The sequence below is a fragment of the Macaca thibetana genome, chromosome 5 (genome assembly GCF_024542745.1).
Source record: "Macaca thibetana thibetana isolate TM-01 chromosome 5, ASM2454274v1, whole genome shotgun sequence".
Classification (NCBI taxonomy): Eukaryota; Metazoa; Chordata; class Mammalia; order Primates; family Cercopithecidae; genus Macaca; species Macaca thibetana.
Genome location: NC_065582.1, coordinates 165,628,612 through 165,641,935, shown reverse-complemented (window position 1 = coordinate 165,641,935; position 13,324 = coordinate 165,628,612). Strand labels below are relative to the sequence as shown.

At 36.1% G+C, this 13,324-nt stretch overlaps 1 protein-coding gene across 8 annotated transcripts in view; it reads right to left on the bottom strand.

Annotated features, from left to right (window-relative positions):
* KCNIP4 (potassium voltage-gated channel interacting protein 4) overlaps window positions 1-13,324 on the bottom strand; it is a 1,211,383-nt gene that overhangs the window by 544,072 nt on the left and 653,987 nt on the right. The gene's annotated exons all lie outside the window — the stretch shown is intronic.

Genomic DNA, 13,324 nt, shown 5'->3' with positions numbered 1-13,324 from the left:
GACTCCCACTCTGCACCCACTTCCTCACCCCACCCTTTCCCATATATCACATACACATTCCAATTTTCCCTTGCAGAGGAAATGAAGCAAAACACATCAATGGAGTGAAATGGTTTGTCCCTAAGAATGACAAAACTAAAGCTCCGCTTAGCAGGTACAAAAAACAAAATATGAACTCTTCTTTTAGTTAAGGAAGACTCCTAGGCAAAACATCAAAATCCTGGGCTCTTGATAACTTTTTTGACATAGAAATATTTATAGAGATGGCCCTTTATCAATGATTCTAGAAACTGTTTGACTTGAAGTTGAAAAATGACTTCAAGGTATAAAAATCTGGCATTAGCTCCAAGATGTTGACCCTGAATTCTCTTATTTTTAAAGATTAAAAACAAACTCAGAACTCCTCAATTTTAAATATGTTTTCTGGACCCAAAAATGTTTTTCATTTTATGTTGATAAATTACTGTGTTCCAAAGGGGACTGCTTTTCTCCTCCTGGGAAAAAAAATAATGTATGTTTCATATTGATATTCTTCTTTTAAAATTAACCTCCAAAAACAGCTACATAAACTCATGCCAAAAAGCGACGTGTTCAAAGAAGAAATGAAAAATGTCACTGTGTGTATATACCAACCTCCCGTGTGTATACTTTTTTAATGAGATCATTATTTTGCATACTGTTTTGAAACTTGTTCTTTTAACTTAAGAAATATGTTCTGAGTATCTTTTCAACACAGTGATATTTGCCATTCTTATGGGACTTATGGTGAATAGATGGGAAAATTTATCAACATGCAAATGAAACAAGGCTCTTGCCCGAGCTGAGTGAATTTGGGCCAAGGAAGATGACACTGATTAGGTGAGAGAGGAAACCAAGCTTAGAAGGGGCAGAAGTCTGGGACCTAAAAGAGGCAGCCAGGGAACCACATTGGTTATGACACAGCCTTTTCAAGGTCAGGAAGGGAAGTTCATGACCTGGCAAGCAACAACTAGGTAGATGTAAGAACACGTTACTGTGCCCTTATGAGGAGCCAAAACTAGTCATTGTACGCTAAGCACATCATGTCTACTAAATATGTATTCTTTACAGACAATAGTCTATGAGCTGGATCCAGTTGAGGATTTTGTAGAAGACGACATAGAGGCTCAGAAAAGTTAAATAATTTGCCTGAGATCACACAGCATGTTAGAGCAGGAATTGTAGCCAGGATGTTTTCCTTCCAAAGGCACAACATGTTCCATTTCAACCCACAGTCAAGCTTTATTCTTTATCCAGTGCAGTTTTTCACGATGTCCCTCTTCTGCATCTGTACTGGTACACATGGTTAAATATAAATTCATCTCCCAGTGAATTTTCAACAGGTCTTGGTGCAAAAGAATCAGGGTTCTTCAATGAGCTCAATGCATGTTAACTGATACATCTCATGGCTTATGTTCATGGAATATGTGTATGTGTGTGGAGTGTGCAAGAGTGTGCACCCATGAGTCTAGCATATGTTTACACAAACATGTATTTGTGTACAAATAGGTATGTGTAGATGCACATACAAAATTATAAACCTCACTGATTTTAATAACCATTTTCCACATATTTTCAAAGGCAGCGAATTAGGTCTGTGACAACTAGATATCAAACTTTCCAAAAGCTAATAAGAGATGATTGACAGCTAACACTTACAGACACAAGAGAAGTACAAATGCACCACCATTAAAAATATCTGATGATAGCCAGGCGCGGTGGCTCACGCCTGTAATCCCAGCACTTTGGGAGGCCGAGGCAGCCAGATCACAAGGTCAGGAGATCAAAACCATCCTGTCTAACACGGTGAAACCCTGTCTCTACTAAAAATACAAAAAATTAGCAGGGCGTGGTGGTGGGTGTCTGTAGTCCCAGCTACTCCGGAGGCTAAGGCAGGAGAATGGAGTGAACCTGGGAGGCAGAGCTTGCATTGAGCTGAGATCGCGCCACTGCACTCCAGCCTGGGCGATAGAGTGAGACTCCGCCTCAGAAACAAACAAATGCATAAATAAATCTGATGAATAAATCTTCATCACTGAAACTCAGAATACAAGTAGAAAATTCCTCCCCGTGTATTGGAAGTTTACTCTATTTGTGAAGGCACAGTATATAAACATCTTTCAGGAATTCATCTGTTGCTTTAAGAGAAGTCTGAGAGTCTTTTCTTAAGCATTTTCAACATAATAAATAAACTACTATTTGAACACATTTTGTTGGGTCTTCTCCATGAGATATTTTACAAACTATTTGGATGGATAGTACAAAACTGCAATCACACCACGAGGAAATGGGGTTTTAAGTCAGTGCCTTAGCCTCATCACACATCTGGAGGACATCATTCCCACACCTTTCCTACCTTGTTCAATTTTAAGTCTTCCATGGTGGTACCTCCATCGTCTGAGCTACAATATTTCTTTTTGCAAATTGGGAGGGTTGTACTAACAGATACTCTCTATATTTCTTGCTTTTTTCCATATTCTCTTATTTGCTACCCAGTCTTTCTCTTCTCTTTGAACACCTCTGTAAGAATGATCTTGCACTAATATACCCAAGAAAATGCCTCCTTTATCTAAGTCAGGAAGAGTGTTCATTTAAAACTATGGCCGCAAATCGCAGATGGGAACTCAGCACACTGCCCGGCAATCTTCTCACATTTGCTCGGTAAATTCACTTCCCCAGGCTAAGACTATATGGTATTTCCTTTCTCCTTGAAATATCAATTACTCCCCACCACACAAATGCTTTTCACCTCATCCTACTTCATATTAACTGAGAAGAAAGCGGTTGGGCACAGTATCTCTCAACTTTCCATTATGGATATACCAATATCTAAGCCTACATTCTCTGCTTTTCCTAGCATATAATGCAGAGAAAAGAGGCTTTGCTGCAACTAAAGCCAACTCCTTTACAACATCAGTGACCTCAGTGGTTTTATCCCTATAGCATCCCCAGCACCTAAAAGAGTACCCAGCAGGAGCTCAGTAAATATTAATTCAATGAATGAATGAATGGATGGATGAATGAATGAATGAATATGTATGACTATGAAACATTCCATCTATCCTAAATGGGGAGGAGGACAAGCATCAGGACAAACAGTTTTAGGGTGGTACTCGACATCTGTAGGACATGGATATATAACCATATGTAAAACAAATGATAAATAGGAGATAATGTTCACCCTTGCCTCATCTACTCTGTCCTATCTGGCTTCTAACATTGTAGCTAACAATTAATGGTTACATTCATAGGATATATTAATAGAGCCAGCTACCATCCATTCATCTCTATAAGTCTTAACAACAGTGACTAATTTACATAAGATGAAACTGAAGCTCAAAGGAGTCAAGTATGTTACCCAATGTCAACTCTTAAGTGAAGGAGGTAGGGTTCAACTCTATGGATTTTTTTAAATGGGAAAGTCCATACTTTCTCCACTCAGCCATGCTGTCAATCAGCCCCTGAGACCTTCCTGCAAGTCCAAGTTCAACTGAGTTTCTTAGCCAATCCTTCGGGAAATAGGACTTCATTCTACTGCAGTCTACTGGAAATGTCATGCTGTCAAATAATCCCATCCTAATTGTGTCAGGCATGAAGTCTAAATGGCCACAGAGATAGGCAGAGAGACAGGGGGACCCCTAATGGGAACTTTATACCCAACCTCTGTCTTGTAGGATTGGATCTTGCTTTCTGTGTTCCCAGTCATGAATTTTAATCATGTAAGAAAAGACAAGGTCTTTTAAGATTACAACAGAAGCAGATCTTGGTATTGTGGGATCTGAAGCACATGATTTGGGGAAGTGGGGTCTATGAGAAAAGAATAAAAAAGCCACATATAAAATTGGGTATGGAAGTTAATATTTATTTAGAGTAGGAATGAGAAGGGGTCCATGCATTTGAAAGTCTCTGTAGCATAATCTTCATTTACTTCAAACGAATTCTGCCTCTGATTATGATCTAGCCCTACCTGGGAGGCAGAAACACAGTGGTTGAGAACCTTTGTTCTCCAGGTGGGCAGCCTGAATTTGAATCCCACCTTGACCATTTCTAGGTATATGATCTTAGGCGAATGGCTGAAATTTCACAAGCATATACTTTCTCATTTGTTAAATTTTCAACAACTGGTTCATAAAAATCGTTAATATGAATGATCATATAAAGTCTTGATCATAGTGTTTAACATATGCTCAACAAAGTGCTCATTAAGGTGTGTTTGGTATTATTAGCATCTAATGTCATCTTCTTGCTCACCAGCTCTGGAACCTCTCTACTTGAGACTCTCCTACTATATTCATTTGATACCTCCAAAATGCCTGAGCACCAGGCACTTAGGATTTCACTCTGTGTCTTCCCACTATGTACCTTCAACAACAAGATCTGGGCCCTAACTTCCTGCGGAACCACAGCCTGGTTCCCAGCCTCACTACAAATGTGTCATCGCATTTTGGCATACCTATTAGTTTTATAAGAATCCTTGTTTCTGCCTGTGTACCAGCAAATCTTCCCATCTTCCTGGGCGTAATCCAATAAAACTAGAAAAAAAGTAATACGATGAAAAGCACTCACAATAGATTTTTAAGTAAAGAGGTAGAATTCCTATAATTGTGGCTAATAAGGTTGTTTTACAGGGATATGTGAAAATCAGATACTACAAATGTAAAATGGTGAGGTCCTCACCTAGAATATAATGATCACTCTATTATAGATAATGTAATTATTACAATATATATGCTACCAAATAGCACTGTGATTTCTAACAAGTCAATTAACCTTCCTGAGCCTCAATTAACTCATAAAATGAGGAGGCTGGACTACACTTTCTATGATTCTTGCTAGTTCCAAGAAATTTTATTAGTACCTCTACCTGGGATATTAATGTATCATTCACGTCTCAACTTGGAATGTGCCCGATTTGAATATTTCCCTTTGAAGCTGATAAGTGAGGGAGGAGGAACTACTCAAAGGAGAGCAACATTGTCTTTTTTGTGAAATTCACCTTTTTACCTCTACTGTCACAATATTCTCACTATGGCAGGTGTTCAAGGAATATTATTTGACTTTTCAAAATTCCCTCTCTAGTAAAGTCCTATTGAGACAAATAACATTGCTCCTAAAAGTATAATTATAAGTGTGGTGTATATCCCAGGTTGTTGAAGCAACCTGGTAAGAAGAAATGAAACTAGACCCCCTCACCCCATGTGGAAGGTAGAAGGAAAACCTAGATCAATGAAGAGGACTGAAGTTTTGGCTTGTGCTCACACTAAAGATACAGACACTTGTTTCATATAAAGGAAGTCTGAAACTAAGTGTTGAATCCATGCCCTGGTGGAATCTGGAGCAGAGCAAAGAGGTGTCTGGGAGTAGGCAGGTATGGTACAGAAACAATATCAGGGCATATAAAAGAAGGTAGAGTCAGGAACTGTGTAGAGACTTCCTATCTGAACCCTTCAATGGCTTTCCAGTAACAAAGAATAAGTCCTAAAGTCCTTGTAATGGCTCTGTAGGATATGACCTTGGCTCTCCCTCCATTGCTCCTCCCATTACCCTGGCAAGCTCACTCTGCTTCAGCTATACTAGCCTGCCTGTGCTCCTTGGATACATGAAGTACACGTCTAACCAAAGTCTCGTGTATGTGGCGGTTCCTTTGCCTGGAATGCCAGACTCTCTCATGTCTCATGTACTCATTTCTTTTAAGTATTTTCAGACAAGTAGGTTCTTTGGAAAGGCTTTCTCTGACCACCCTTTGATAAATAACACCCTATTTCTGTCCCCTTGCCATATTTTGTGCTTGTCTCTATTAAATATTGGATTATATATTCCTATGTATTCCTTTATTTATATTTTTGTCTTGCTTCCCCAATAGTATATAAATTTCTCAAGCTCTGCAACTGTGTTCATATACCGTGCTTAGGACAACATATGGACCACAATTGAGGCACATACAGTTAGTGAATGAATGCATGCATGAATGAAATCTACTACAACTACTCTGGTTCTTATTTTTGTAGCATTTATAGTTTGTATCTCAAAACTCAGCAGATGAACTTGCAAGAATGGAGACTTTATCTGTTCAGCTTATGGCTGCATCCCCAGTGTCTAGAACAGTAGCTGGCACTTGGGAGTTCTCAATAGATAGTTCACCATTAAAAAGTTCTTGTACTCTAGTTTTAAGAACGGAAATGAATTGTTGTTTGATTTTGGTAACAAGTCACCACCAGAACCAGTTTTAAACCCAACCCAATCAATCAATGACAATTTTGCATTAGTAACCATGCTTTGGAAAGCCTAAAACTCTATATAGCAACAGCAGTGTTTGGTTTTGAGTGACAGCATCTTACAAGCACAGCTGTCCCTTGTTTACCAAGCAATGAAGCAACTTTTGGTTTCAGGTATTGAGCTGTGGTCTCTTTTTTTTTTGATGGAAAGATGATGGTGCCTAGCTATAATGGCAAAACACAAATAACTTATTATAATCCTATACAGTGTTCTAAACATATACAAATACCAACTATATAAATCCACAAAACAAGCAGGAGAGGGAAATGCTATGATTCTTCCAATTTAGTAGATAAAGAAACTGAAGTACTGAGGGTTGGAGTGCTTACTCAAGGCCTACAGCCACGATGTATTTGAGCTGGGATTATTATCAAATCCAATTATTTTGGCTTCAGAGTCTGTTCTTAGTTTCTACATTCTATGGCTTCCCTGTGAGAACTGAAACACACACTTGTTATAATTCCAGCAGCCAGATTTGTCTTGATGATTAGTCTACTGACCTAATCAAAAGCTTTTCAAATAATTGTCATGAACAGTCTGGCCGGTGGGGGTGAACTTCAAACAGAGAGGTTAGGGCAGACATCTGTGGGATGGTGGCACCAAAGCAAGCAGTTAGGAAGGTACAGAATTTAGAATTTAATAATTGGCATGTTGAACAATTAAGGTAACTGACCTTGTGATTTGTGTGTGTGTGTATATATTTATGTATGTATGTGTGTGTATATATATACACACATACATAAGTACATATGTATTGTGTGTGCATGTGTGTGTGTGTGTGTATATATATATATATAAACATACGAATTTCTGGTAAGCCAAGGGCTATATCAAATATATATATATATGGAAAGGAGATGAATACTTGTTATTTGATTGTGGTAACAAATAGCCACCAGACCAGTTTTAAACCCAACCCAATCAATCAATGACACATACATTTGATATAGGACTTCGGCCTTCCAGAAATTCATCTGTGGGGTATCTGAACTGGCTACCAGATAGTTATGACTCAGTATTACTAAACGTATTCAGACAAGTCATAGAGGTGAAAAACACCTCAATTTACGGCTAAATCCCTCAGCCTGATAGTTCTTTGTAATCGCACCTATTTCTAACCTTAAAGTTATGCCAAAAAAAGCAACTTCACTATCACTCAGCCCTAAATTCTTGGACCATAAGCAGAATAACAAGAGAACTACAATTTGAATAAGCATTTTATGAAACAGGTTATGTTTGATCTTTATCTTATAATTCATTAGCTTTTTCTTTGCAGAAAATAGTTCTGTCAATAACAAATCGTTTTTAGGTCATTTCATCTCTCTGGGACTCAGTTTCCTTATCTATAAGGTGATCAATTTGAAACTGGCAGTTTCTGCAGGATGTTTTGTTCTATGAAGGCTTGATAAATCAGAGTTACAATTATCTAAATTACTGATGTACCTTCTCTTATTTTTCCCTCTTCCTTATTTTTCTGGGTTCACTATCATACCCATGCTTTTACTAATGTCTCTACATAGAACTAGAAGCAAAAAAAAAAAAAAAAAAGAATCAGATTCTTAAATACAGTTTTTAAATTTTCATGGGCATATTCTGTAAGAGAAGTTTATATTGCATATGACTTTTACATATCTATGTATGTTTTATCTTACTTTGGAATATTTATCTTGTGCAGTCACAATGAATGCCTTTTGGATTGGCACTACAATAAAGATATTGGAATTAATCCAGACTCCTTCATTTATTTCCTTGTGATTTTAAGCAAGTTATTATTCTCCCTGAACTTCCAGTTTATTCATCTGCAAAATCGAAATAACACTTTCAGTCTTGCATGGTTGAGATGATAATTCCAAGGTGAGGCATAGGCAACACTTTTTTTCACCCTCTTTGTCTTATACAGGGTCTCAGCCAAGGTAAGCTTTTTTCCCTCCCTTGTACTTTGTTCTCAGTAACTAGAACCATCAGTGTTCCTTCTTGTTTTTTACTTGCTGAGAAAGGTTGGGGTGTGTGTTTTCTGTTGATGACCATCTTCATCAAGCTAAAACCCAACTGATGCTTGTGTTATGCTTTAATTCATTGCTGGATGCACTTACTTCAAAATATTACTCCAATATGGATCATCTTACTGCCTTCGTCCATGCTTCAGTCAACCCAATTCATACATCTCAGACCTTTTCATGAATAATAGTCATCCTGGGTTCAAGGTCTTACTTTTCTCGGTAGCATCTTATGTTGAATTTCCTCCTTTCTCGAAAATCACTAGCCCTTCTCTGCCCCATCTATTTCCAGCAATCTTACTTGTCTCCCAAAGCAAACCAGATCAACTCTCAGTTTGAGAATAAACACTTCTGTCTATTTTCTTTTCAAATTTTGCCCCGATCCCAACTAAAGTGTACACTTGATTTGACTGAAATTTAATGCTGATGTATTCATGTTACAAGATTTTGTTTAATTTATAGTGACTTTATAATATTCTTTTACTGTGTTTAGAAGAGTACAGTAGGCATGCTTATGCTTATTAAATAATATAAGTGATTGAGAGTATTTCATACACAGAATGTGTCCAAGAAAGGCTTGTGGAAAGCCATTAATGAATGCCTGATTTAACACTTTCTCCTCTTTGCAAAATTATTAGCCATTGCCCATAATGTTGTAATGCTTAGGAAATGAAAATTATATAATAAGATATGGAGTCTGATGGCTTAAGTTTGAATTCCAGTTTTATGACTTACTAGCTGAGTAACCTTGATCCAAATTCAGTGGACTCTATAGGTCTAAGTTTTCTTATATCTAAAGTGGAAGTGATTATCTATCTTAAAGGATTATGGTGAAGATTAAATAAGATATTGCCATGCTATACTTTATTACACAAATAATATATCTATACTATACTCTTTTTTAACATGTCTGACATATAGCTGATAATAAAAAGTAAGATATTAACATTATTTATAATTGTTTCATTTCATAGCTAAAAATTAGGATTATGTCAGTCAAGTAATAGTCTAAAATTACATGACTAATAAAAAGTGAAGCTGTGATTAGAATCCAACTTAAATAACTTTAGATCCCCTGAGTGTAATCTCTGAATATACTAAATCTTCTTCTTCTAGTAGTCTCCTTTTAGGCATTAATGTTCTTGAAATAAGAAAAGATGAACCATAAGAGACCCTAAAGATGGTATATATATTCCCTTTATTTCATTCCTAGATGGTATAAAAAGATTGTATCTTTACGTTTTCTAATATAAAGTAGTTTTATCTTTCTTAAACTTTACAGTTTACAAAGACTTCTCCGATACCCCAAAACACATAAGCGTTGGCATGCCATTGCATTGGGGGAAGCGGAATGCTGGGAAAATTAGAACAAGACTCTATGAATCTCAACGAAGCTATTTGAGATGGAAATCAGCCCCTCCTAGTCATCTCTAGCCCCTTGGTCCTTATTAAGCATCATGGTCTGAACATACCATCAGTGACGTTTTTCAGTTTGCCCATTTTATTGACAGATCCAGCACTTCCTCACTTCTGTCAACTGCATGGGAGAATTAAGAACTCAGGTTTTAAAAATCCATCTTTGCATATACAGCTAATACCTTGCTTAAGTATCTTGGGAAAGCTTGTATTACAGTATTACAGATATTTGCTAAATAAAATGAGTTGAATAAATACAAAAGAGAGCCTAGTCCTTATCCTAAGGACTTAGATTACCAGTTGATTTCTTTTTGTCTTTTTATCAAAGATAATTACCAATAAAAGTGACTTTTTTCAAGTCATGTGTGTTAATGCATCTTTGTGAAATTTTGCTTTTATTAAGGGTTGTAGAAGGATGGTTCTTTCTTAATTCAGTAACTGCTTCAGCATAATTTAATACATATTTAGATGAAAAGTAGATATTTTCACAGCCCAGTGTTGCATATAGAGATAATGAAATCGCTTTGCCATTAAAATTTTGATTCGATTTCTCCCTAGAATGCATTAACAGAAAACCACTTTCATTTTTATAGTTGAAAAAAAAAGGCAATTTACTGTTCTGCAGTTTCAGGAGTGTTCCAAACCAGCACAACTCTGGAGCCCCCTAAACTCCCCACTAAGTAGAGAGAGTCTCTGACTTTAAAACCCTGGCCACTAGTATTGTGTTTTATCCTTAGAAATCTGCTTCTCACTATTATTTTCATGCCTACTGAACTGGCATTAAGATTACTTTTCTTACAAAGAAAATGTAATAAATTTTAATGGAATTACCAAAAAAGTTAATAAATGAGTTAATAAATGATAATATGATGTGCTTATTTGTTATTGGAACTCTAAGTTTCAAGAAACTGTATCACGAGGATGCCTGAAATAGCAGCCCCAAATGTCAAATTCTAGAGCTACAGGAAAGGACATTTCTCTATTCTCTTGCAATACAATGAATATTTCCCAGAGGTAAGATGAATTATCCCACTATGGAAGAGAAGGAAAGATTAGTCTAATGGTTATACCGTATGTCAATTTTAAAGTAGGCCACTGATATCTATTTTATGGTAAATGATATGTGTTACATAAATTCTCAAATTTTAATTACCTGTTACACCCATTGAAGTTTTGAAATTGAATGTTCCATGGAGATTATCAAGTCCAGTTTTCTCATTTTGGAAAACTAGAAAACTAGAGAGGTAAAGTGACTTAGCCAATGTTAGAGAAAGTAAGAGAGTGGCAGAGGAGGCATAAGCATTTGTGCTCCAACTACTATTTTATATTCTCAGGAGAAAGAATGTTACCTGATAACTGCAACTCTCAGGTTATAAACATACGACATGGATCTCTGTGTAGTATTATATATTCATGAATATCATACATAGATCAGAACAGGATCCAAGACTCAAGGACCTAATCCCCCATCTTCTACAATGAAGGAGAACTCAAAGCACTCAAAGATAAGCAAATACAAATATTTTAGACTTTTACATTACCAATTTATTTTGAAGTACATGTATTCTATACATAGATAAAAGCAAAATAACTACATTATGCAAACGTCATATTTTATATGCCCTTCAGAACAATATGCATATTACAAATATAACACAGAAAAGAAAAACTACATTCTGAATATCGTGTATACTGTAAAACAGTTGTAAGTTTACATGACGAGATTTAATGACTTAGGGAAAAAGTTCACAGTCATCCTCATAAGGCTTTAACCTAGGTTCAAGATTTTCTACTTAATATTCAAATTCTTTCATAGGACAATTGAGCAGACAGAAATAAGAAAGATGAAATAAATCATTATCTTCTGAACTCAGACATGCAAAATGGTGCGGGAGGAAAGGAACTCCTAGGTGAAAACAAATCTGAATGAAATGAACATCAGCACTTTTTTTTTAAGAAAGTTTCAGGAAAAAACTATGAAGATGCTAGCTTGATAATAAACATTGCTTATCCTTTTATTAATTAAAATTAGGTTGTAACTGTAGAGTACACATATTCTGAACTGCAGACTTAAACTATATACAATTAGCTATATCAATCTATTCATTTGTTTTTTATCTCCAGCTAGCAAAGAATGTAGTCAACTTAAATCTTGTTTTAAAGGTCTTCTCACTCTAAAATTTACTTTGGAGATTTGTCTTATACAGACTTCCAGATGAAAAACATGATTGCTTTCTCTCTCTATCAACTTTCACGCATTAAATAATTCTTCCTTAATGTGGTTATCAACATTTTACCATTTATAATTACTTCCTAACAATCACTGGAAATCATATATGAAGTTTATATTAAAGTTTCTGAGATAGTGCATTCTCTCCATAGTATTAGTCCAAGATTGGTCTGGAGAATGCTGATATTAGAAAACATAAAGTACAAGAGAGAAATTGTTCATACAAATCAGTACAACTTTGAATGTAAGTAATAAAAATGAAAGACTTCATAGAGGTTAGCAGCTGTTAGAGGAAGGAAACACAAGTTCTCATATGGGAGAGTGAATATTTGGGCTCCTGAAACAAGCAGAACCAATACTAGAGTAAGTGTCATCACCACATCCAGAGTCAAAGCTCTCTACACAAGAGCTAAAAGAATGACCACACAACATCCATAAAATAAGATAAAACAAGTCCCTCAACAGAGCTAGGAATTCTGAGATTATTCCATGAATTGTCAGTCTCACAGAGAGTAAAAACCAGTTCATTAAAATGGGACATCCCAATCACATTTGCCAAGTAAAATAACACACACAAACGAACAGAGAAGCCAAACCAAGTTACTGGTTTCATGACAGTGTACAACATGAAGTCAATTTTAAAGAGCAATGGCCACTTCTAGATTTTAGAATTTATCCTCTTTCTAGAACTACAGATATTTCCATCAGACAGGGCTGCCAAAAGCATTCTGCAACTTATTTTAAAATTAAACAAACAAACCCAGCTCTCCACCATCCCCCGCCTCCTGCACCCTGCATCCCCCGCCCCATGAGTTATAAATGTAGGTTTCTGGTAACCTACATCAGAGTGACACACTTATTTTAATTTAATGTTTGCTATTTGTAAATGCAATCTCATTTGTGTTACACTGTGGCAGCCATTCTCTGGAGGGCTGGATTAGTTGTGGATGTAAATACATTTATAACGTATTTTCCTTTTTACTTAAGTTTAAAATTTGAAGCAAGGAAAATATCTAAACATAACTACGTCAAACATCATCTAGAGCTTCTTTCAAAAATTGCTCTGCCAACTTTAGAGAAACAACGACTGGCTGTATGCAGACACACTCTCAAATGTGTTCTGAATAGTTAGAAAATTATAATGTAAATTTACCCAGATTCCCAGAGAAAGATTTAATTTAGGAAACAATAAGGGCAAATACAAAATTTACTGTTTAAACAAAGAGGTGATTGACAAGAACAGGAGAATGAGCCTCTTAGGAACATAAACAGCAGTACTTGAAAAACAACTGGCTACCTGGAATCTATGTTAAAGTCTGTTATATGAGTTAGAGTCTTTTCCCCTTAGAATCTCTGTTAGTATGTAAAATAGGTAACATTATAAACA